General features: G+C 38.8%; 1 protein-coding gene across 4 annotated transcripts in view; it reads right to left on the bottom strand.

The window, feature by feature from the left end:
• Positions 1-21,528, bottom strand: part of LOC122869544 (contactin-4) — a 125,530-nt gene extending 104,002 nt beyond the window's left edge. For 2 of the 4 annotated variants that reach the window (XM_044182692.1, XM_044182673.1), the window contains exon 1: positions 21,267-21,528. The gene's annotated coding sequence lies outside the window, so the exon portion shown is untranslated. The remainder of the gene's footprint in view (positions 1-21,266) is intronic. The other 2 variants (XM_044182683.1, XM_044182702.1) reach the window with 1 other exon arrangement.
• Between the last annotated feature and the right edge of the window lie 6,201 nt (positions 21,529-27,729).

Here is a 27,729-nt window from a genome sequence, read left to right as displayed (position 1 = left end):
CATATAAAACTACACTTGAGAGTTAGCTAGTGGATAGCTAGCAGAGCAGTATCATAGCAGGAGATGTGTGTTTGGATTTCAGCTGATAAACCAGTGAAAACAAAAAATGTGGATGAGGTATAATTTGTTTATTTATCTCTTATCCTCCTCATCCTGATCTAATGAAGCAAGAGAGGGATGTGTGAAGGCCAACAGTCCTCTGCAGGTATCTTCCATATCTTTTTATTTTCCCTAGCTCAGTATCTCTCTACAGCTCTTTATCGCATCACTGTATTTGCTAAGCCACGCCCACATTTGAGCGATCCAACCACATCTAAAGGATTCGATTTAAATCCCTCTAGTAACTAAATCCTGTCTTCATATTCCATCACATTAGTGAAACTAGACACTCTAACTTCACAATTTTTTAATTTGGAAGCTGAAAGAAACTATGTTCTTCAAAACAATCTACATGTAGATAATTCATGATGTCAATTTAGACATATAGACAATGTAGAAATAGATGGAAAGCAATTTAGAGAAAAAAAGATCTTCCTCTTCTAAGTAATTCAGTGAACATGCATCCTCCCATGGTAATTATCCTATTCTTTCCAAGCAATATTGTTTGCTTGCAGGCACTGGTTTTGAAAGCAGGTGCAGATTGTTTTAAATTCCATTGCTAGTCCAGTCCTGTAATTGGATTTGGTAGCACTGAGGTGTCTGTGACCTTTGCTGTGAGCCAGCTTGTTTAAACTGGAGATCTTGTAACCCTTGACACCTTTAAGTCCTCAGACAGTCTGTTGACGGGTAAGATGACAACTCACCTGAGAGGTTAGTTCAGTAATTTGTAAACCGTAAACAGTCGTCCCCTTGTGAATGACAGCTGACAAAATGACTGCAAGAACCTAAAATCATACAAAACTAACAATGCCAATGCAATACTAATCAAGGCAAAAATCAAGGCTCAAGTTATTTTGTGTTTACTATTCTGTGTACTTTGTCAAATCAAAGTTGAATTCATTATTATAATCATCATTATTACTAGGTTGGAAATTTAAGTCAATTAGATTTATCCTCTGAGGTTCCTCTGTAAAATCCGAATATGTATTCAGGGATTTCTAGGGCTATTATGAAAATTAATTATTAAAGCTGTCCAGTGGCTGCAAAAACTAAAAGGAAACCTCTCACAGCTCAAGAGGATTTAACATGCATCACAGTTAATGGCCACCACATGAATGTTTAAATGTTTCCAAAGGTTATGTACCCTGTAGCCTTTTCAAAAGGTTATCCAGCCTGCAGTGTTAGAGCCATCACCTAGGGCGGTGAAGTAACACTATGTGTCTGACAGCAAACTCAACTTCATTAATTTACCACTTCAGTTTTCCTCAGGACTGGATTTAAGTACAAATCCACCCATCATTTCTTTGAATTATTACAGGAATCAGACTTAACAGCTCAACATTCTGTTAGGGGTGTCAACCAGTGCGCTCTGATGTAACTCTATGCTATTTGGTGAGGCAGTAGGTCACTTTTTAATTATCCAGCTGAATAATTGATAGATAAGACTACTCCTCAGTCCTCAACAATCCCTGCAACAGCACATTCTCAAAGTCAGGTCCTAAAAATCAGTAGTATAATATAACACAAGTACATTTACTCAAAATTGTAAGTATTGTTAAGTACAATTTTGAGGTACTTGTACTTTACGTAAGTACTTCCAATTTATGCTACTTTATATTTTTACTTAACTTCATTTAAAAAAGAAATATACTTGTTATTCAACTACAGTACATTTATCTCTTAGCTATAGTTACTAGTTACTTTGAAGAATTAAATTTTACATTATAAACCTATGATCAGCTTATAAAATATGATGCATTGTTATAGAGCAAAAAACTGTATATACAGTATAATTACATAGTATATAGCATAATGAGTAATTTTACTTTTGATACTTATGTATGTTTTGCTGCTGTTTTCTGGGTATTATTAAGATTTTATCGATACCGGTATCGATACCAGTAGTGCTTATCAGTCGATACTTATCAGTACTCTTATTTTTAATTTTAATGAGATATAGCTGTAGATGCACCAGTCCTCAATGTGCCCTTTATTATTTTGTCATTTATTTATTTTAGCAAAGTGATAGGTTATAGTTAATTGTTGTTCACCCAGAGGGAGAGAGAATTACTGTAAGAGATCAAGACCTGTGACTAGCTGTCTAGCTTACATGTGGTTGGTACAAGAAAAAAAAAGCCTTCTCCTCCAGTTGGAGGCTCATGTGTTGAGAGCAGTGATTCAATAAATGTGTAGTACAAGTAGTTAGTACATTCAAACAGGGTAACACATCAAATATAAGGAAGCATTTGAAAATGCATGGCATACATTTAAGAGCAGAGAGTTACTTGATTTTGACCGTGCTAGCTAAACTTAACGCTAGTGTTTAAACTGTCTGTTTAATCTGGTGGTGTTACTTTCTAAAGTTAATAAGCATGTTTCATCTGATAACGAGTGTAACCTGTTGACCTGAGATCCACTCATCGCATTATTTTGGTCATTGGAGCCGCTCGAGCCAATGGGAGTAGACCCCATTACACACAACTGTTATACACGTAGCATTAGCTTTGTTTTCCTTTGCTTTGCTACAGTTAGCCTACTTTTCAGAGCATTTCAACTTGTTTGCTATACAGTCCACACAACCGCTGCTAATGAATACATCATCATTAGTGGACGGCTAAATGTAGGGAAAAATTTTATTTAGCAGTAGGCAAACAGAGAATGCTGAACATTAAATGGATGAAAGATGTTCAAATACTGATAGCAGAACTGACTGCCTAGGACCTTATCGGTATTCCAGGTCTGACCAATCAAAAACCAGTACCAATTTGAGACTGGTCCTCTGTACCCTTCCCTAACTTTTACTTAAGTAACACTGTGAATGTAAGGTTTTACGTGTAAAGAGCCAGATATTTCAGGAGTTGGTAGAGACCAAAAACAGAGCTAAAAGAGAGTAAATATTGGACTTACATTCATCAGGTGGCCAGAAACACAATTCCAAATGAATGATAATGTTGCTCATTAACTGCTGGATGTGTAAATAAGTAACTGTTTGCTAACACGTTTGCTATATCAACTTGAAAAGTGATGATATGTCAATGTTGTGTCCACAACTTGTTTCCCCAGTTACACCTGAGGAGAGTGTCCTACACCCACTGAGAGAGACCCCACAGTTTCACCCTGTTAATCAAAATATAATTTGGAAATAAGGTATATTTAGTTCTTCACCCACAGGAACAATAAATCAAAACTTACTGCAAAAGCAAAATTCGAAACTAACAACAGCAGTAAATAAGAGCAGTGTCCAGAGGAAGCTGGACTCATTAAAATCTTTTGCTACATCACAGAGCAGTCTGACAAAATAAGTGTGGTGTGTGCAGTTTTCTGATAACACATCACATGATTTCAGCTTCCAGAAATGTACATTTTGTTTCCCTTTGCTACCATTTGGAACTGGTAACATGGGAGGTTGCCTGGTGCAGCTTAGGGTTTAATAGTTATAGTCATGTTTTGTTGGACAGGTGTGGAACATAATCCAAGTCTTACTCATTACGGGTTTCCAAATTCATCAAATATGCCCAGTGGACATTCAACATATTGCCAATATTTGTAGATGGATCTTTTTTACAACCAGTATTTAATGACTTGTAACATTAACATCAACAACAACAATAATATCACAACAACAGATCGGCAGAAGAGAATTTACAGACGTTGTTGGCAACAAACGTAAACAGCTTAATCAAATGATTTTTATACTATATTATATTATTGTTTGCATATAAATATAACTAATGAAATTTCAAGAGTGTCAGGCAATATGATAGTATCAGTATTCATAGGCAGCATAAAAGAACATGTAATCAATTTGTACATCATCAGAAACAAATGATTCTTTGCAATGACAACAAAGAGTTTTATCAGAAAACAGCACTGGATTACAGCAGGTAATGAGTTTGGACTTTACTTCATTGTGCTCCATTAAGTTGCTTTAATATGGCTACCTGTCCATACAGGATATGATCTACAAAGCAGTGAAGGTAAGACTTGAATGTAGCCTGCAGCGGTGTTTTGAATGTTTTAAGTGAATATATACTATTTCATTCAGAACAATTGTTCAATAGGAACAAGAGGCAAGCACTATTTTTAAAGCTCTGTTGTTGTGCAGAATATCATTGAGATGCAGACAGAGACAAACCATCTGAGACAAATTCCCATTCGACATTTATAGTCCTTGAGAGCATAATGAAATTCTTATCTTTCTAAACATGCATAGATCTTGGTAAGCTCTCAGTAGAATTAAGAGTTCTTTGACCAGCTGTATATTTGAGATAGATCTATCAAAACTGCTTGTCATTTTTAACTAATGCTGAACTGAGTAAGGTTGAAACAGCGCTGAATCAAGAATGGCATGTGTGACAACAAAGATTTATTAGTAAATATAACCTCTCATCTCTTTTTATTAATTTAGATAACGTGACAGTACAAATGGTGCACAATATTCATAATAAAACTGTTAGAACTGCTCATTTAAAATCATACATTATGTAAATCAGTGTAAAGCCAGAGTTGATTGCTGTTGGTTACATTTGATGAACTTTTTGTAAACAAGCCGACTGCACAACTTAAAGTCATCAAGAATTTCGACATCATCAATAATGGCCGATAGAAGCATGATTACAATGACTATGGAAATGACAAACAAGACTGTGGCTTCATCTGTCCATATTAAGATAAGCCTGAGTGAGAAGTGAGGTGAGCTTCGGGGAAGCATTCAGTGGGATGCTGATTTGAATATGATTAATGGAGGGCCAGGTCTTCAAATCCCATCCAGCTCCCACAGCCAGTCTGCCTCTGATAGGCTACCACTCAAAGTTGCTTCTGCTATCATGGCTCACACTCACCATCTGTTTCTTTCCAGAGCTCATGAGCGGAGACGTTTGGGTGCTGTCTAAGACCAGATCACAACGTAAAGGGTCAGAGGTAAAGGTTGTTTTTTCAGCTGGACTGAAGTTCAGCGTTACAACATCTCAGCCAATGAGAGAAGGCGGGCATGAAAGTTCTAATCTGAGACTTTCTGCTGTTTTCTTACCCTCTATTCAGCCTTCACTGATTTCATTAAAGCTTTTGGATTTGCTGTTTTAAACATTCAAAATCTGATAGCTGTTTCATGGGAAAAATCTGCTGGGGGCCGGATATGATGGCTTTATCATGACATCTCTGTTTGGAATAAATCAAAGAACTAGACCGGCAGCATGAGCGGAATTAAATGCAACGCATACCAGCCATGTCACATAGCAACGAGTCACATTTCGTTGTGTCTCGTGCAACCGTGATACGCACCTGCGCGCAAAATTGTACTTTGGCGTATGCACTGCACACAATTTGATAGTGTAAAGTTGTGTTATTTGTATGCAGATTGAAGATCCTGATCCTGGCCCTGGTATTACTGGTATCGGATCAAAGTCAAATTTTGTGGTAACGCCAACCCCTAGTGAAAATAGTTTATCTGTTCTGACAGACGCGGGTGAGGCAGACGACTCAAAATGCAGCTGACATGCCTCCTGTGTAGAGAAGCCATTAGGGCTTGGTCACACCAGCATAATATGACAGCCAAAGTTTGTACCAAAATTAATTAATTGTATCAATAGAGTAGTCCCAAGTAATCACACAACTAGGCCTCCAGCACTACCTATTTCACAAGGAAGTGCTCTCTTCTGGAGAGTTAGATGATATCTGGGAGGTGAAGTATTCATACACCACAGCAATGACCTTGGGCAGAAGAAATGTCAGCAAAAAGAGAAGAAAAAAAAATCAACAAATGTTCTGGCTGATTGCTTTTGATTAACATTTTCAAAATTGCTTGGAATTGAACTTGTCATATTATCTCCAGTAGCACGGAAGAGAAAGCATCAACATCTAGAAACAACACAAGAGGGAGTGATCTGGCATACTGAAAGGAATAAGGGAGATTAAAAGAAAATTGCCACAGTTTGGACATTAAGGCATGCTATGTGTAAGCCTATGTTTGTCTTTCCAGAGAGCATGTCATTTGCAAAGAAGGTGAGGCTTGTTGCAAACATTGTGAGATGATCACATTTATTGGTTTGCCTTCCCTACACGTTTGGTAGATTCATTTTAATCTCATCTGAACTGACAGCAGCTCACAGAATTACAGCGACGTTGTGGGAAAAGCTAAGCCAGTTCACCACTTTCTCATTTGATGTTATCCCACCTCATCCCATCTGGCTCATGCAGTCCAATATGTGCATATTCAAATATGAACTGGCCTTTGGACATCATCACATCACTCACTTTCTGTATTAAAATGTTATTTTCTCACCACCTTTGAAATGAAGCATCAGTTTCAGATAAGGGTGTATTTATGTGGTCAAGCTGGTTTGACAGAGGAATTTGTAAACAGAATGACCTACGGTCAACGTGAGCCGTATGCAAAAAGGTCTGCATCAGGGGATTCTGATATGATGAATCTTTGTCCACTGTGGGACAAACCTTTGATTTTCATGACCAGTGCAAGCACATAACCGACAATCAAAACAACCTGCTATGACAGGTAACTTTAACCATTACAATCTCTTTCAATTCACTCGGATAAAAACAATTGCACCAGAATAAAGTAGAAAATTCAGTCAAGTGAAATCATATATGTTGTCCTCAGTCTATAAGTCTAAAATTGCAAAGCAATCCATAGCTGAGCGAACACATGATTGCCAGTGTAATAAGCAGTTTTCACTGTCTCCGAAGGTTCATAACACAGACCAATGTCAATCAGGAAAATTCCTGTAATTATAAACTAATTGAGTAGCCTAGGTGTGGGAAGAGGTGTATTAAATGTAACTTTTCAGAGATGTGAGTACTACAAATTAAATTGCATTCATCTCTTTTATATACCACAAGGACTAAGTGAAAAAATAAAGAAAAATAGAGGTGCTGGTAGGCGAATTTTGTTTTGGATTTTGAAGCGAGCCAGGCTAACTCTTTCTACCTATTTTTTGTCTTTGTGCTAAGCTAAGCTAAGCTAACTGGCTGCTGACTGTAGCTTCATATTTAGCATTCAGACACACGAGAAAAAAGGGAATAAGCATATTTCCTCAAATGCCAAACTATTTCTTTGATATGTTTTCACATGATGTCTTTGTCAACAGCTTTGGTATTGAAGAAAAACACTTGTTCTTCTAACGTTGTGTAGTAGTACTTAGTATACGTAAAGAATGAAACCTAATACCCAGTAATGCAATAGCAAAATTAAATCTGCATTAAGTTGTATTTTCAATGTTACTGTACACAAATGACTTTGTGTCTAGTGAAATGGTAGCTAATACTACAAAAGCTAATAAGAATTAACAACCAATTTGCATCTTTAGCCACATTTAGCTAACTTTAGCTAATTTGGGTTGACTGAACACTACCTGCCTAATGCAAAACAGCGGAGAGCTGAACTAAATTAGTGGCTAGTGAACTAAAAGAGCTTAAAGGAGAATGAATACTGGACATTAGTCAGGTAGCCAGAAACATGACACAAATGGGATGATAATGTTGATAACAGCTTTTGACATGCAAGAACTTTCAAAATAATAGACACACTAATGTAAACATGAACAGCATGTAATGTACCATGAATTTAGATTAAATTTAGCATGTTATCAAAGGGCACAAATATTTTACATAGCCGATACAGTCTCCAGCTCTTTGTGGAAAGAGCCTACTTCACTGAGGCACAAGTGAAAATCCAGGAAGGCAAAAGCTTTATAGGCTTGCAGTTTTTTAATCACCATATATTTGATTGTTTTTTATCTTCTATTTTTCGAAGTGTCTTTTTATATTGCCTTGTGTTTCTTTTATATTTTGTCTTAATGCCTCTTTATGTCTTATGTAAAGCACTTTGAATTGCCTTGTTTTTGAAAGATGCTATACAAACAAGCTTACCTTGCCAAGGCCTTTTTCACACCAGACACCTGTTAAAGCAGGAAACACACAGGTGTAACAAATAACATTAATGATGGCTCTGTTCCATTTAAATGTTCTAGTGGGTCATGCCATCATTAATGTTATTATGTACTGTACACCTGTGTTTTTCCTGCTGTGACATATCAAAATGTCCGCTGTGAAAAAGATGTACTGATAAGCTTTGAAGTTAATCACAGCCAGCCTAACTTAACTGAAATACTATGACCAATATATGGATATAAGGTTGGAAAATGGTGAAGTGTTCCTTTAAGGAAAGACAACCTTACCTAAACAGAATTAGTATAGTGGCTGCTGAGTCTTGCCTTCTAGTTCATGTCACTTTAAAGACATCAAAGGCAATGTCAGCAGAGAGCATGTCATCCCTATCAAGCCATACATGCATTAAGGTCACCCTTGACAAAGTCAACATCCTTCAGATACTGAACTGATCCAACCTGAAAACAACAGCTGACTGAGACTTTTTGGCTCCGCTCTTACTCCATGTGAATTACAATGAGCGCAATACAAACAAATTAAAGTAAATAATTATCCTGATCAATGTATGAAAATGCACAACAGTCGTGGATTGGCATACAGTAAATATTGATATATGTGAATAAACACAGTTCTTACAAAATGTCATTCCCAGTCAACAAGTAACTGCAGTCCATGTTTTCATCATTAAAAAACACAGTTTTTCGATACATTATTCCTGTGATGGAATACCATGTGGTCAAGGTCTAAAATTGTTCTGACCCTGTGTGTTTATTTCACTTAACCATCTGGCTGCTCTAAGCTGCAAGGTCACTCTTCATCCCCCTTCACTCTTAGCCTCCTCTCTAATTGTAATAACACAAATCACAAAAGTTTGGACTCTAATGCTAAAAAGTCTAAGTGTGTCACAAAGAAATTAAAACTATGAATTTTACAAGGTTTCAGTAAACATTTATTCTCTTTTTTGCAAATGCAAAATGCATTTTTGCAAGATAATGTTTATGTGTACTACAGGTCAAGAACATGTCCAACTTTGCACCAATGCCACAATGATGTCAAGAAAAGAAATGAGCACCCTACAACAATCATACATAACAAATCATGCCACTTGACCTAAACAGTGTAATAGAACAAAAATCCAGAAACAAACAAATAAAAGTCCAGTTTTCTCAGTGAGAAAAAAAAAACCCAGACACATTTAAAACGAACGCATTGAAATTCAAACACAGTTAAAGCTAAACAATATGAATGTATGACCACAATAGAAAACAATATAAAGCCTCTGCACTAACACAGCCAACAAACATACAAACACAAAACACAGACTAACAACACAAACTTTCTTGATGTAGATAAAAACAAACCACAGTGGTCATGTTTCAGTTTGTGAGGTTCATCACTTGCTGGCATCAATACTTTGGGATTTCTTTGTCAAACCAAAACTAATGAGGATTTTGCTAGTGTTCTGTGCCACAGTTCTGACATTTGAAAAATTGTACTATACTGAAAACATTAGAAACAAACAAACGAGTTTACTGGAGAAATAGTCAAGCCGACAGTCTTGTCTGTGCCTTGGCTACAGTCATGGGCTGATTATTACCTAGAAATATTATTATCTTTTGCAATTTAGTGTGGTGAGTACTCACCCAAGCTGTATCTTAATTTATAAAAGGGTAACTCATGAAGAAATATAAACATAATGTAGGGCTGAAATTTAGCATGTATTTGATATTGTGGTACTTGTACTTGAGTACAATTTGCGAAACTTATACTTTTATTTCCCTACATTTCAGAGGGAGAAACTACTTTTTACATCACTGCATTTGTTTGACAGCTGTAGTTACTTTGCAGATAAAAAAATTCCACGTGATTATCTTATATAATATGATATATAAATTAAACTACCCAACAGTATAAATAGTACTTAAAAGTAGTTAGTCCCACCTCAACCAGCTGCAACATTTAAATGCTGCTTACACATTAAGGGGCCAGTCGTACAAAATAATACAATATACATTATAATATAATGTTAAAAAAGGGGTGATTCTGCATAATGAGTACTACATTTGTTACTTCAATATATTTTGGTTACAACACTTCTGCAAAATGTAAAAATATACAGACTTTTGTTGTAGTGGAGTATTTTATTTCTACATATCTTCTTCTACCACTGGTCCCCCATAATTCAAACACTGCACTGACATCCAACCAACATCCTAATTAAACGTGAGGAAAAGCAACCTCTTTCTCCTATAAGCTACAGTGTATGTATGGATCATTAAAATGCTTCATAATATCTGTGTTCAATCTTTCTTTTTACATTTAACAAGGCATAGTGAGATTCTGTGCTCTTGCTCCACTGCACACTGTTCAAACATAAGGCACTCTACTGTGCGACTCAGATATGAAGATGTACGTAATTTTAATTAGTGCACACAGAGGTGTGATAAGCTTTGTTCAATGTGTTCAAAGCCTTGAGAACTGACAGATGCTTCCAGATTTTCTAATTATCATTTCATTTATCCAAATCTATCTATTTATACTATAATTAGAACATACGTTATCACACATTGGATTAGTAATGAATCACAAAAATTGAAAAAAGTGAGAAGAGGTCGAACAGATGTACACCACTCACACTCTGGCTATGTACTTGTCAATGTATTATACACATACAGTATATGCTAACTAAGCATGTAAAGAGAAGAAATAATAAATAATAAGGCCACTGAATATGAACAGTGACTGTCAATTCCAACTGTCTGCATTATAATTTTTCATTTTTACCAGATCTCTGAACATGCACAGGTGTCAGTCAGTGAATGAAAGTGTGTAAGTCATGCATCAAAAGCAGATCACAAATAACATTCACTCAATATTTATGAATTTGAGTTGTTAACACTCTCAACAAAAACAAAAATAGGCTTTATATAAGGCAGACGGAATCAGAAAGAGGAAAACTATTTTTTTTTTAGTCACACAATCCTTAACACACCTGCATAAAATCATCTGAAAGGACACCATGAATAAATTTGAGATCGCCTATCTTTTTATTATATTCTATAATCAATACACAAACAGCGGAGGAGCATGTAATGCCTCATACGACACGCCTCTCAGGGTGGAGGCTCTGCGGACTGTCCACTCGCACAAAGTAATGAGATTATCCTGGGTGAAGTGATGCTGAAAATGAATCATCTCCTCCCTATCCTCGAACAAGGTGGTCGCATTTCTCTTGGACCTTGTACTCCGAGACCATCCATCCTCCACTACCATGCAGGGCAGTGGCTTCACTCATCACAGGCACAGCCCAGCCCTCCCCCCAACGAAAGCACCTGACAGGAAGCCCGCATCCAATCCAATCATAGCTGTACAGGTTGACTCTACTAACAGCATTTCGATAAGAAATATTATAACTTTTGCATTTTGGGTGCTCATTCACTTGAGGCTTAAATTCAACCACAAATTGCTACAACCAAGGTCCAGTTATTGTTTGCCCAGGTAATGATCTGTATTTGTTGATAAAAGTATGTCAGCACAGTAGATACACAGTATTACCCTTGTATCTTCAGGACTTGTTTTCTATTTAGAGGAAATTGCTATTTTAGTTTAACACAATTTTGCTCTGAGACAAAAGTGTAAGAACATTCGTGTAGGTAATGAAATCACAATGCACAATCAGTAGTGGGGCTGAAGGATGGCCCCGGTCTTAAGCCATTCAACCTTGCAGTCTGTTTTTACGCTGCCCCGATATTAGGACAAAGCGCACTGATGAATTACTGCTAGGAGAGGCTTTTTCTGGACAGGCACAAACATAAACAATCCAGTGCAAAGAAAAAGGAGGTGCAATGTGGCCGTGAAGATAAAGCTTAATCTATCCCAACTCAGTAAGTGTAATAGGAAAAGACAGTTTAAAGGTTTAGAATAATCACAGATGTCAGGAGCTATTTTTCACTGTGCAAAGGATATGAGATGCCTTGGAAATATGATGTCTTGAGGAGCCATACTGAGAGATGGGCTGGGGCTGGGACTATTGCTTAGGTAAGTCAGGGGGAAATGGTGCAAGTCACAGGGCCAGATGACTGTCAGTGCCACAGGAGACAAAATAAACACAGCCTGGCTGCGGGGACATACACCCAACAGAGGATAAACAGGCCTTTGACCAGCTGACCAGCTCCAGAGAGTGAGGAGTACACAACACGGTCTAAAACGGCCGTGAGAAAGCCGAGGCCTGTATTTGTGATGGATGACTCACTCTGGTCACACATATTCACATGAATGAGCCTACCGTGGCTATTTACATGCAAATTCTGATGTAAAAGAGCAGGAAGAGCCACACTACTATCTAGGTATCAGTTTATTGCGAGTATAAGCAGCTCATCACGCGACTGGTTCATTGCAAATCCATTTAGTGTGCAGTGCATTAATCATGCTACAGGCTGCCAAGGTTCACCATTTATGCTACTCTGTAGATTACAAGCGAGGGGTGTTGGAAATTCTGCTTAATAGCAAGGAAGCTCTCATGCTCTCGGCATTCATTCATTTTTCCAGTGTTGCGTGTTGTGTTACATACATACACAGAGGTTAGAGAAGCAGTTGACTGATACAGTATGTGCACAGAATCCGCAGAGAATCTGACTTGTATATGAATTCAGGCTTCTCTGCAAGCTAAGCATTGCTTTCACAAAGTTTAAAGGTATATTACAAAGCCATATGTGGAAATATCTTGATGTACAGTAGATATAGATATCATTATGAGATTCTCAATCTCCCCATCAAACTCCCATGGGCTCTCTCTCAATTACATTCTAGCAGAGCTGCGCTGAGTGGGGTTCTGACATTACATTCAGTGCTAAGATGATGTTACCACATCACAGAATTGTATTACATTACAAAAAGGCTATATGAATTAACCTAAATGTAATAGCACAAAAATGCATGCACACAGTACTAGCCCCAAGCACCCGACACATACATACACCCAGTGTATGCTTACTTATTAGATAAATAGTTTTCCATTATGAGCCATGCACAAAGAAAGCAGATGAATGTCAAAAGCTATCACGACCATTTAGAGTGTCAAACTTGATCAGAACCAACCTTATCCATCCAGCAGAAGCTGAATACATGTATATTAAAAATAGCTATTCCTTATGCGTCGAGCATCAAGAAGCACATGGATTCATGAAACATCACACACACTCACATTGTTCTTCAACATCAGATAGGACTTAAGACAGGATTTGATGGATGGAGGTGCCAAAAGGAAAGTAATTTCCACTAACTTATTCTAGCTGCTCTGAATAAGAAGAGGCAAAGGAAAGCTAAACAGGGTGCTACACAGCTGGTAACGTGAAGGTATGTACTGTAGTGTATACATTTGTTATATACAGTACAAGGGCAAGAGCCTAGGAGTGCAAAAGTGTAAGTAATGAATTAAACATTGTTGTCTATATTAATGTAAGCTGCAAATGCTAACTACCAAGGGAGTTTGCTGTCCTGAGATCCAATGGGAGGGTGTTCCACAGTTTAGGGCTATAAAAAGAGAAAGCAACCCCACCAGATTTCTTGTGGGACACTTTAGGAACTTCTAAAACAAAGGCAGTTGAAGGTCTGAGAGTTCTTGTTGGAACATAAAATGAGAGGCAGTCGCTAATGTATGAGGTTGCTAGATTATGTAAGGCTTTGTAGTAAAAGGACTTTAAAATCAATTCTAAAAGATACAGGTAGCCAGTGAAGTGAAGATGGCCCAAGATGACGCCTGTTCATTCCCATGAGAATTGCTTGCCTGGCAAATACGGCCAAAAGGTTTTATAGCTTCTGGGTTTACGGCCCACTAAATATGCGCATGTTTCTCCCGCTGGCCCCATCCGCAAGTTCCCGCTGGGCCCATAGACTTTACATTGTGATGACATCACAGATTTTTAAATCACTTTTCTCGGCTTGAGGAAAGTTTTACAAAAATAAAACCTCCATAGATCAAAAATTCATAATAGAAAGAGTCATAATTGACCTTGTTTGCAGTTCGAGGTGTCCTGTCAACAGCTTCACAGACGTCTCTTTTATAATGGTGGCCTATGGGGAAAATGCTTTTTGGGCCGCAGGAGAATTTTTAGTTGCAATACCGCAAGTGGCCACTGGACAAAATTGGCTACAAGGTTGAGTGGCGGCGCCGTATCCAATTCTTATTTTACATCCATGATATAAAGATGGACGACATGACAGCTCCCCAAAAGTGAAGCCAAAACATCTGGATCGCCCCCGGTGGCTGGCTGCAGTATAGGTCATAAACCCCGCCCCATCCATGTTAGCAGATGGGACATGAGCCAAATCTGCCAGCATCAAAATCGAAGGACTTTTTGTCTACTTCTGTCAGAAATCAAGGACCCGTTGTTTAAAAAATTACTAAGAATGTCAATGGTAGATCTATGAACAGTGAATTGCATGTTATAATGGAAGAATAAGAGGAGGCAGGCTGCCAGACAGCTGTGTGAAACATTCATGTTCGTGTGATGTGACGTTAAGGTGTAGAGCAGCAATGAAGCAACACAACTGCTACCTAGAGACAAACACAATCTGTCACTTCTAGGAAGACCTCTCCATCACAGGGCACTCCTGGCTGACAATGTTCTCATGTTCAGCTTTGAATTGTAATAACATGTGAGCCATAAAGAATTATTATTGCAAAGTGTGTGTGAATTCATGTGAAAACTATGTATTTCAGTTTGTACAACAAATACATGATTAAAAAAATCCTTCCAACAGTGGTTCATAGCTGCTGCTGTGAAGTCAAATGGCTCCTGTAAATGTAGTTAAAATCACATTCTACATGGATAACTATATTAGCTACATATACTGGCAGGAAAATGTCACAGACAGAAGCTTCCTATTCCAGATAGTAAAATCCATACATTGCTCTCAGGCACAAAGCTGCTCTAAAGACTGATCTAAAACATTCTCCACTAATCCTATGTCCTAAGGTTATGTCCTCTGTTGGGATCAACACTTCATGCAAATCAAGGTTTTATCTGACTAACCAACTATTATGAATATCATCTCTTTAAGAGTTTACAAAGTGTCTGTGTGACAGGTTCATATTACAGGCTTTCTATCAGTGTTGTGCAGGTGTTGCTTGACTTGAAGTGGAGTCTGTTTTTGAAACATGCACCACCACTAATGTAGTAGTGGTAACAGTGGACAACAGAGGATTTGTTAGAGGAAACTAATTTTGGCTCCCATCTTCTATCTGAGGTCATCTTTCCCTCACACCGCAGAGTCTGACTGAAAAGCCAAATTCACTGTGGCATATTGGTGGTTTGTGCTGATACCAAGTGTTGTATTTTGTGAATGTGGATTTTGTGCAGTTGTTTACTTTCAATATTTCTTTGGTAGTCATGTCCTGGACTGCAGCTATAGACATAGACATTACTATAAAAATCTAAATCTGGAATATTGGGCGTAGTACAGAGGTGCAAACATATCTAAACAAACAAAGACTGCTTCCTGACAAACATTAATCAAATATTCACCCTCTCGACAGATTATATATTTCTTGGGAAATATCTGACATAAAAATAATCTGCTGCTTTCCAAAGACAAATATGTTCTATGGCTAAAAAGATTAGGCTTAAATCATGGGTGACCACTGAGTGAAGGTGGCCATCTTAAATAAGAGATAAGCAATTGAAGATGATTTGTGTAAAATCCTGATAAAATAACTGATGGGTTCACAGTCAGAGTTATATGAATAATTGAAATGAAACTACTGTTGTGGAAAACAACTACACTGTGAGTCACACAGGAATTATTTATGAAATTGTGTATACATTTAATGTAATGTAAAGACAGCACTTTGCTGCAGTTGGACTATATTTAGCAAAAGGGAGGGCAAAAAAGATGAAAGTAACTCCCAGTTCAGTATGGTACAGTACATGGTCATACCATGCTATCCTTCAAAGCAGTGAAAGTGAGGGCTCTGATTTATTCATAAGTTGCCTTCTTCTGCCAGAGTGCATTAGACAAAGGCAGATCATCCAAAGGTAACAATTCTGCTGAGAAAAGCAAATAACAAATCAAAACAAATGAAACCAAGGTGTGAACAGTTTACATGTTGCACTGCACAGGTTGATTTAGCAGTAGAGTCTAGCTGCTGGACTCAAAGTAGAACTTGGTATCAAGCAACTGAGCTAATGGTTTGTTTCCATACAAAATCTGAAATGGCTACTGTGGTGTAAAATGCTCCTCCCTGGCTTTAAGGTTCCTTGCAGTCCATGTCAGAAATAATTCAACATGATTCTAGGTGCACAGCCTCCATCAAGCTTCTGTCAGTCTCTATCAGAGAGTGAAGGTCACCACTCTGTCCTGCTTACCTGGCCTCCTGTGGCCCAACCACATGTCCTCACACTGCACCTTCAGCCTCCCTCTGAATCTCACCTAAATACTGTGGCTGGAGAGCAGAAAACACTGTATTTATCTCAGTCACTATTAACAGAATGTTGATAAATCACTTGGGCTGCCACTAACGACTATTTTTCTATCGATTAATCAATCGACTATTTTACCGATTAGACAATTCATCTAAACGATTCATTTTCCTCCAAAAAATGTAATCAACCATTTCATTTGAGTTCATTTTATTTTGCATGTCATTGTATAATGCAGCACGAGAAACAAAATGTGAACAGAAGTTTGCACATTAAAGTGCAAAACTGTAGGTTTAAACTCCAACATGCTAAAAATAAACACACACACACTGGCACCGTTAATCAGTAAGCCCAGATTCTAACCTAAACATTTCCTCATACACTTATTCAATGGGATTTCAAAGGTAGCAGGCAGATCTCTTTATGGCTGTATGAGTGTATTAAAGAGCTACAAGGACAAAATCTATTAAAAAGCTCTCCTTTTTAATGAATAGACAACACTGTGGTTTCAGAAACACAACCCGACGTCACACTGCTGTGGCCAATCCGGCGATCAAAGCGGTCACACTGCTCCACAGTTGTGTCCTTGCTTGGTTTATTTTGTGTGCCCAGCTTCAACGTCTGTGTCTGGTTTTGCAGTCTACAGTGAAAAATAGCAATACCAAGAAGCTTCCTTTTGGTTTGTGTTCATTTGTTTGAGAGAGACAAAGACAGTGGTGGTCGAGCAACCTAGAGAGTGAATGAGGAGACCTTACTTTGTAAATGTTTCACAGCGAGTTACGTTCTAAAGCACAAATAATGTCAAATATGTCGTCATGATGCCGCAATTACATAGTGATATTGAAGAAAAACAATGAAAAACCATGCGTCGGTTTAAAACATGGTTGTTGACTCATTTTCAGCGTCAATGTCATCGATTACGTTGACTACTCGCAGCAGCCCTACACTAATTGCTATATTGCAGGACTGGACTAATATACGGTTGGTAGGTTGTTTAAACCCAATACTGATACCGATACATAACATTTTGTGGGATTATTTAATTATTTAGTGCTTCTGCAGAATGAAATTTTTGTCAGGCTATAAAAGCCTCTGAAACAATATTCAGTTTTATTCCAACAACACGGATAGCAGGCCAAACAAGCTATGCGACTTCCATAGGTTGTTATGTAACTCTGGCATACTGTACAAATGGTAACACACAGTGCTTAGAAGGGTGCATTTGATTTATTGCTCCCGTTCCTTTGATTTTTTCACGACCAAACCACACACTTTTACATTGCACAGTTAATAAATTGTTCATATAAAAACCTCGGAGTTATCTTTGATCAGAATTTATCCTTTAACTCCCACATGAAAGAAACTTCAGGGACTGCCTTCTTTCACCTACGCAACGTTGCAAAAATCAGGCACATCTTGTCTCAAAATGATGCTGAAAAATGAGTGCATGCATTTGTTACTTCTAGGTTGTACTATTGCAATTCCTTATTATCAGGCTGCCCGAATAAGTCCCTTAAGACTCTCCAGTTGATCCAGAATGCTGCGGTACGTGTACTGACAAGAAGTAGGAAAAGAGATCATATTTCTCCAATATTAGCTTCTCTGCACTGGCTCCCTGTAAAATCCAGAATAGAATTTTAAATACTTCTTCTCACCTACAAAGCTCTTAATGGTCTGGCACCATCGTATCTTAAAGATCTCATAATACCTTATTACCCGACTAGAACACTGCGCTCCCAGGATGCAGGGTTACTTGTGGTTCCTAGAGTCTCCAAAAGTAGAATGGGAGCCAGAGCCTTCAGTTATCAAGCTCCTCTCCTGTGGAATCAGATCCCAATGTGGGTTCGGGAGGCAGACACCAGCTCCACATTTAAGAGTAGGCTTAAGACTTTCCTCTTTGATAACGCTTATAGTCAGGACTGGCTCAGGTGAGCCCTGAACCATCCCTTAGTTATGCTGCTATAGGCCTAGACTGCCGGGAGACTTCACATGATGCACTGAGCTCCTCTCCTCTTCTCCCTCTCCACCTGTATGCATTTTTATCCCATTAATGCATGTTACTAACTCAACATCTTCTCTCTCCCGTAGTTCTGTGCTTTCTCGTTTCTCTCCTCTCTCCTTCTGTCACTTTCAGCAGGTATTTCTGCTTCCAGAGCTGCAGAGACTGGATCTGTGGTTGCGGGCCACTTGCTGCCCCCGTGTTCCTGCTCGACAACTGCTACTACAGTTGTTGTTATTGACTCTGTTACTAATATTGACATTATTTTTACTATAGCTGTCATTCCTATTATTCTTAATTTATTGATATTAACACTACAATTATATGTCTATTATTTTTGAAAAATTCTAGGTGGTATTTGCATTGTGCCTCCCTCTCTCCCATCCCCACCCCCCCTTTCCCAAAACCTCTCTCTCTCAAAACTTAACATGGCGGTGGTGGATGGCCGCCCACCATTGAGTCTGGTTCTGTCCAAGGTTTCTGCCTCTTAAAGGAAGTTTTTTCTTGCCACTGTCACCAAACGCCTGCTCATGGTGGGATATGTTTGGTCTGTAAATAATATTATAAAGAGTACGGTCTGGACCTGCTCTGTAGGAAAAGTGCAATGAGATAACTTCTGTTATGAATTGGCGCTATATAAATAAAATTGAATTGAATTGAATTGCCCATGCCTAGCATTTTATACACATGCATTTATACACATCATACATTTTATATGTAAAAGGTGGCCATGTAATTACTTCATAACAAGGTAAGTAGAGGTGTGGTTGTGATACTAAGATCATTTCCAAGTGTAGCTTCTCCTTTAGGAAAAACCTCGCCATCAGGTTTACAATGAAACAGTTAAATGTATCGTAACCATGTCACAGTACCCACTGACTGCCTGTCTGGCTGTTGGCCAAGGAAGTATTTTACTTGGAGAGCAGAAGCAACTGACAGATGCCTGAGCAGCAACACAGTATTTATCAAGGCATCTGGAGGCTGTGAATACAGAGGCAGCCTCTGCTTGTATCCACCTGCAGCTATTAAGACTGCCAAATCCCAGGTATGAGAGGAGCTGGCTGAAGCAGTACTCTGGTATCACAGACCTGACCCCACTAGACAACAGTCAGCTCTGGCTGTTAAACCAGCCCATCTGCTCCATACATCACTCTTATCTCTATCACCCCTGTGAAGATTAGCCTTCAGCCTGCACTACTTACCTTTTCAGAATGCTGCAGTTGAGCAAAAACCCAGAGAACCCAGGCAACATTAGGTGATAACCCATAAAAACAAGTTTTATATTCTGAAATATAAGGGAATTCAATGACATTGACAGGATGCCTTTACTTCATCCTCCAAAATAAATACAGTATACAACACTAAAAATATAATTTATTGGGTTAATCCCCAGAAACACCTGCAAGTTCCTAGACCCCAAATTGGGAAACATTGCATACATGCTCATTTGGAAGGCACTGAGAATGTAAACAGTAACAGAAAGATTGAACTTTATGTTGGTTTATCAGCTATATTGTATGCAGACCACACTGCATTCCTGGTGGAACGAGAATAAAACTATGCTGTTGTGAATTGTTTATGCACTGGATAGGCTATGTTTTTTGAATCGAGGGAACCAGGTGGCTGAAGTCTGCCTGCCTCTGTCATTATGTGGTGATGAGGATATGAAGGGGCCCATATGTATTCTGTACATGACCCTCCTGAGAGTAATCGACAGGGCTACATGAACGTGGCAGGTTTATTAAGTCAGTGCTTATAAATTAAGCCACAAAGTGGCATATAAATCATCATTTCACAGGACTAAGTGACAGAGGACTGTGATCATTGAATACAATTTGGGGGGGGGGGGGGTTGCATTTGAATGAAAATGGCTAATGGCATATTTATTATGCTGTAGTACCTTCCTGGGTGGGAAAGGGGTGAGTGTGTGTGTGGGGGGTAATTTTTCTTTTAATGATCCATGTATATCAGCACAAAAACACAATCAAACATGAATGGCTCAAGCCATCTGAAGAAGGAGGTGAGGTACCTATTGGCAACAGCATTTCAAATATGAGATAAACATCAGAGAACTGCAAGCACATGCAGGACACACACACAAACACAGTCACTAGATGAAATATTGTAGGCAGGCACAATTCTGTCACCTTCTAAGGATATGTTTTTAAATAATTTATTATCAAGGTCTTTATCACAAACTCATGTTAGTTAATATTTAGGATATTTTAGACTATAGTTGGGCTATTTGGAGTCGAAATGAGTGTGCATTGAGAAAAAAAAGTCATAATTTCTTATATACATTACTCGTTGTAATTCTCACAATAACACATGAGAAAAATAGCAGAGTAGTCCAAGAAAAACCACCATGAGAAAGCCTCCGTTCACATCTGATCTCTCGCTGCAGGTCTCTTGTGGAATGTGGAAAATAAAAGGCGCACGTCACCTCTACCTTCACCACCGTCCTCTACAAATATGTGCACACCTCATGTGCAATTCTTTAATTAGCGTCTCTCCACAACGCGGACTACCAAAATGCAAAATCACTCTTATTTTAACTATGCGCTGCAGCCAGGATCACGATGAATCACTCCTGTATGGAATACACTGTTGGCTGCTGAGTCTTAACTTTCTTTAAAATCCTTGAAAATGGGGGTATGTGGAAGTATAAAGCGCATCGCAGGGGATCATCTCATCCTATACAGTTACACGGCTTTTGTGCAAACGCATGGCCATGTAAGGCAATGAATGATCTGTGCGCTGCAACGTGCAGGCAGGCAGGATACACATTGAACTGTACAAATATCGCACACTATTGCATAGCACAATAACTTTGACGGATGCCTTACCTGTTCAGGAGAGGAGACACGACAGTAAGCAGAGGAGAGAGGGTGTCGGGCAGAGCGCCGAGCCACACAGCCTGCACGGTGGATGAAAGGACTGCTACACGTCCTAGCAGTGAACTCTAAAGTGCGTCTGTGTTTTTTTTTTTTTTTTTACGCCAATCAAGGACAGTGGTTCAGACCACCCCCTTATATCAACAATTTCCAACTGTCTCCTCCTCATGACCATGGCATCTACTTTAACATTTTCTTCATATTCGGTGGCTTATATGCTTTATGGGGGCAAAGTTAAATGTGAATGTAAAATAGACAGCATATGTGCATTTGTGCTCATGTGTTATGAGCTTTCACTCAAGTTCTCTCACACACACACACACACACACATATATATATATATATATATATATATATATGTGTGTGTGTGTGTGTGTGTGTGTATATATATCTCATTTTAACCCTTACATGCATAGGTGAAAAAAAAAAAAACTTCACCCTCCGCGGGTGGTCTCGTCCTTCGAGCTTGGGTCCTCTACCAGAGGCCTGGGAGCTTGAGGGTTCTGCGCAGTATTTTTGCTGTTCCCAGTACTGCACTCTTCTGGACCGAGATGTCTGGTATTCTTCCAGGGATCTGCTGTAGCCACTCCTCCAGTTTGGGGGTCACTGCCCCGAGTGCTCCCACGGGCACCACTGTTGCCTTCACCTTCCAGGCCTTCTCCAGCTCTTCTCTGAGCCCTTGGTACTTCTCTAATTTCTCATGTTCCTTTTTCCTGATGTTGCCATCACTCGGTATTGCCACGTCAACCACAACGGCTTTCCTCTGCTGTTTGTCAACCACCACGATGTCAGGCTGGTTCGCCATTACCATTCTGTCAGTCTGGATCTGGAAGTCCCACAGGATCTTGGCTCGGTCATTCGCTACCACCTTTGGAGGTGTTTCCCACTTTGACCTCAGGGTTTCCAGTCCATACTCAGTGCAGATGTTCCTGTACACTATGCCAGCTACTTGGTTATGGCGCTCCATGTATGCTTTTCCTGCCAGCATCTTACACCCTGCAGTTATGTGCTGGATTGTCTCAGGGGCCTCTTTGCACAGCCTACACCTTGGGTCTTGTCTGGTGTGGTAGATCTGGGCCTCTATTGCTCTGGTGCTCAGGGCCTGCTCCTTTGCAGCCATGATGAGTGCCTCTGTGCTGTCCTTCAATCCAGCCCGCTCTAGCCATTGGTAGGACTTCTTGATATCAGCCACTTCAGTTATGTTCCGGTGGTACATCCCATGTAGGGGTTTGTCCTCCCATGATGGTCCTTCCTCCAGCACGTCTTCCTCTGTTCCCCAACTACAACGGCTAAGTGAAGTACCATCAGAAAGTCTCCTAGAAGATGTGAATGCAGCATTGAGAGCGATCCCTACATGCATAGGTGTATAAAAAAAAAAAATAAAAAAAACTTTGTCCTTCACCCTCCGCGGGTGGTCTCATCCTTCGAGCTCGGGTCCTCTACCAGAGGCCTGGGAGCTTGAGGGTTCTGCGCAGTATTTTTGCTGTTCCCAGTACTGCGTTCTTCTGGACCGAGATGTCTGGTGTTCTTCCAGGGATCTGCTGTAGCCACTCCTCCAGTTTGGGGGTCACTGCCCCGAGTGCTCCAATGACCACGGGCACCACTGTTGCCTTCACCTTCCAGGCCTTCTCCAGCTCTTCTCTGAGCCCTTGGTACTTCTCTAGTTTCTCATGTTCCTTTTTCCTGATGTTGCCATCGCTTGGTATCCCCACATCAACCACAACGGTGACAACGATAACAAGGCTCTGTTGGAATGCTACTCCAGTATATATATATATATATATAATTTTAACCCTTACATGCATAGGTTATTGGAATAGTCACTCTTCCATGAGTTAACCAAACTACTACTTAGTGCTACTACAGCAATAACTTATTTTTTTTGTTGTGAACACAACATTAACATATGATGAACTTAGCAAACGCGTACTTATTTACACATCCAGCATTTACAGAGCAACATTATCATTCATTTGGAGTTGTATTTTTGGCCACCAGGCGAATGTAATTCCAATATTCTCTCTCTGTTGGCTTTATTTTTTGTCTCTAGCAACTCCGGAAGGAAATGTCTGGCTGTTTAGCTGCTAAATGCTCCACTATGTTCACCAGCTATAGTCTCTAACTGTGTCTGTCTGCTGTTTGGTGCTGAGCAGGTAGTGTACAGCGGGTTTTAGAGCTTTTTAATTGAAAACAGCTGCCTGCTGGCCGAAAACGATACTATGAGAACAGTTAAACAGACTAAACAATGAGCTGAAAGTCACTGTGAATCTCTGTCAAGCCGAGGGGAGCTGCAGATTTTGGTGACAATTCCATAGGTTCAAAACTATGAGCGACCCTTTTCACATTGTCATTTGATACATTGTTATGATAAAAAATAAGATTATAGCAGCAGTTTATCCTTAATTTTAGCTAGCAAGCTAATACTGAAGTAGCGTAATTTCAATATATTTGCAGATATTCATTGTAATCAGAGTATAAATGTAATTTAAAACTGCTATCAATTTCGTGATATCAAATTTTCGGAGGTAAAAAAATATAGACAACACATACATGTATCAAATGTAAAATTGTCTTGCTGTGTAAAATTAAGTGAAAAGTGGTGATGTGAATCACAGATAAATGCCAAAGTAACTGATAAAGAGATATTAGATCCCTATACATTTCCATAGGAAATGCATACAGGTAATTTTTGACCCACTTATGGAAAACTGAAGAAGTTCAAAAGGATAAATGTGTGGATATCAAAAACAAGATTTTGAAGGAAAACCTGGAATATAATAACCGTAGTTTCTTCTACACACTTGGAAGGGGAGGATGAAGTGAGCGGTATTCAAATGGTTGCACACTGCAATTTCACTACTAGATGCCACTAAATCCCACACACTGCTCCTTTAAGTTACGTATGTGACGTTACGTAAGTTAACTTACGTTATGCAAGTTAAATTAATGTTGATTTTTTGTTTCACACAGGACACAAACAGCAGTCTCCTGGGTGAAAGTCCTGTGTTTGTTTGACCCATCCATACACCCCAACCTCATCCCTACATGGACTTTGTCACTCTTTATACTACATGTGATAACATGTGAAATGACTTAAGACATTGGCATATTATTCATACGGCACCAGCGGATGTCCGCCCACCATTGAGACTGGTTCTGTCCGAGGTTTCTACCCTCTTAAAGGAAGTTTTTCCTTGCCACTGTCGCCACATGCTTGCTCATGGTGGGATTTGTTGGATCTCTGTAATTAATATTATAAAGAGTACGGTCAGGTCTAGACCTGCTCTATGGGAAAAGTGCAATGAGATAACTTCTGTTATGAATTGGCGCTATATGAATAACATTGAATTGAATTGAATTCATACGCCATTTGGTAATACCAGGCCTGGAGGAGATCTGCACTCTACTGAGTGCACTCTTCTAGTTTCAAAATTAGTTTGGTTGTCTCAGCTTGTAGTGACCAAGCACTTCTTGGTGCGGTAAATTTCAAGTTCAGGATGTTAGTTCACCCAGAATATCTTTCTTTACATACGAATTCTTTACATGTGAATCCTGAATGAAAGTGTGGAGGTCCTCTCAAAATCTACACTTCTCAATGCAATAGTCAAATGCTATTACTGTAGTACCAGCATTATTGGTTAAAGAAGAAGATAATACTAAAAACCTGAGATGTGACACATTTTTGCAGGGGCTTTCTCTTTGTCTAGACAATAGAGAGCAGGAATTTGGTTTCTGGCCTCATTCTGAGGACCTTGTCGAATAAAGCGGCATAAAGAGAGAGAAGTCATTATCATTACAGATGATAACTCCAGGGGCCATTCATGTAAGGACAAATCCCAGAGGAAGGCATGTCTGCAGTATGCATATCATTATCAATATAGTCAACTGCCTTGTGAAATTCCAACCCCCCAAAATAGAAAGGAAGTGGCAAGGGTAGATTTCAATTTCATGATCTGTGGAGAATGTGTTCATGATCCAGGAATACAAACTACACCAAGGGCAAATATGCAGTTATTAGAAGCGTCTACATAATTGAAGTATTCATTTCATGTAATTACAGGTTAATCCGGTGGGACACCAAGTGTTACATTATAAACTCCTAATATTGAACAACCTGGGCAAGTGTTGCAGAGCTCAGTAATATTAGATGGTTTCTGTCATTTGGGTGAGAAAGTGACTTTTAAACTCGATGTTTTTCATTTCCATTATCAGTTTCCATAGAAGTGGGTTCAGTTTGTTAATGTAGGAAGAGGTTCCAAGAGAAACAGAAGGTTTTCTTTGGTCCAAATCATAGTTGAGAAGTTGATTTATAGCGAGATATTTTATTGTGTTAGGTTTACCGAGCAAAAATAAAGGCAAACCAGGTCTTAAAAAAACATTACATGGGCTCAGAAGTAATTTTTATTTTAACATTTATTGGAAGAGGTCTGTGAACCTGTCAACCTGCCACATTAGAAATTTAGGTGGTCGTGAGAGAAAAAGATATCTGATTGCAATTTGTATAACTTAACACTTCTTCGCTACAAAACTTATCTTTTAGGTCTACATAAAGTCAAAAACTTATATAAAATATAAACACAACTGCAGATTTATTTTGCTGGGAACTGCTGCCATCAGATGCCATAATCTGCCTATCAATAAAGATCACTTTGTTTTTTTATAGTTTATAGTACTGTCATCACCGTGAGGTTGCCAAGCAACCAGCGGAGACTCCAGATACAAGACACAGTCCAGGATATACAGCAAATAAGCATATGTCCCAAAATGACAAACTATTAATTTAATATGGTTATGTTTATACAACAAAAGTAGGTTAAGTGAATGAATTAACGCTGAAAGGGCGTCTTTAGTTTTTCAATGTTTAACCAAAACCATCCAACTTTCCCTAATCTTAAAAAACGTGTTTTTGAAGCCTAAAGCAAACCACATGTGGGACTCAGTACACAAACCCTGGTCCTCCGCTTTGTATGTAGCACTTCATAGACTAACATTGCCAGGAAACATTGTCCATGTAGCAATTACGTTAACTCCACAATGTATTAGGCAAAACCATTACATTACTGTTAGCATCTGCTCAAATGAATCAATCTGATGGCGTTAACACAGTTCGAGCTGTTAGCTGTAAGACAGAAACACGCAAAGTCAGTTTTTTTTTCAGTAGTGGGAGAGACTAATATTCCAAAGACATAGCCAGTCACTGAGTTGGCTGCTGTTACGATATAGAGGATGGTTTAGATCTGAATTTCAACCAAAACTCATTGATTTACTGTGAAGAGAAAATGAAACAGCTTCCTTATGATGTCCTATTGTCATTTGCATAATCACATTTATTCAGCAAGGGTTAAATTGAAAACATGAAGGGCATGTGCTCTCAACCACTTTAATGTTTGATCCACAAAACGAGCTTACACCATTTTATTTTTCTCACTGTTCAACAAAGAAGGATACCACAATGCAACATGTCATTTATTCGATTATTGCATGCTGAAAACTGAATCTGTGAAGTGCAGACTCAGCCTCACTGTATATATTCCACAGCTCATTATAATTTATGGTATAGCAATGCCATCTGTATATAATGTCCATAGTATCACTTGTAAAATATTTTCATTATGCTGCTCTATCCTGCATTTATGCACACACTTTACATCCTGCACTCACTTATTGCACTTCTGGTTAGACCTAAACTACATTTCGCTGCCTTGTACTTGTACATGTGTGTAATGACAATAAAGTTGAATCTAATCTAATCTTAAATCTTCGATACAGCATAGAAATGCTGCTGCTTTGTGTCATGCATGTGGTCTCTCACTGAACATCTGTTGTACTTTGTGATTATTTGATCCCAACTGGTTGAGATTTGTAAGTAAGTATTGTTAATGGTTTATTGCTTTATCTATTTTAGAAAAATATGTATAGCCACTGTAATACCGAAAACTCTTTTAATAAGCTGCACTAATCGATATTTTCATATGAACAATGGGTCAAATGACTGTGTCATGTATAGTGACGAAGAATTATCACCCAAAACTGCATTTCCCCTCAGCTCTACAGAGCGTTTCAGCATCTTTCAGCTCACTGTTTTGGTTTTATGTCCCGCAACTTTACTATTTTGATTCAGTCTTACTGCTTTCTGTATTGTCTCCAGCCATAGTGGGCAGCTGTCTTCAGCAAAAAAGCTCTGATAAACTCACTGTATGTTACTTGCACACCACCAAAAAGCAGACTGACAAATTTAGTGGATAGCTTGTTAACATAGTAGAGCATTTAGCTGCTAAAGAGCCAGATATTTTCTCCTCTTTAAGAATTGGTGACCAAAACATTAATCAGGTTAAATACAGTAACAGTTGACATATTCATATATGTGCAATATCAGGTTAACATTGACAGTGTTTGATTTTGATTTATTTTAGAA

The sequence above is a fragment of the Siniperca chuatsi genome, linkage group LG2, assembly GCF_020085105.1.
Source record: "Siniperca chuatsi isolate FFG_IHB_CAS linkage group LG2, ASM2008510v1, whole genome shotgun sequence".
NCBI lineage: Eukaryota > Metazoa > Chordata > Actinopteri > Centrarchiformes > Sinipercidae > Siniperca > Siniperca chuatsi.
This window is presented reverse-complemented; position numbering and strand designations above follow the sequence as displayed.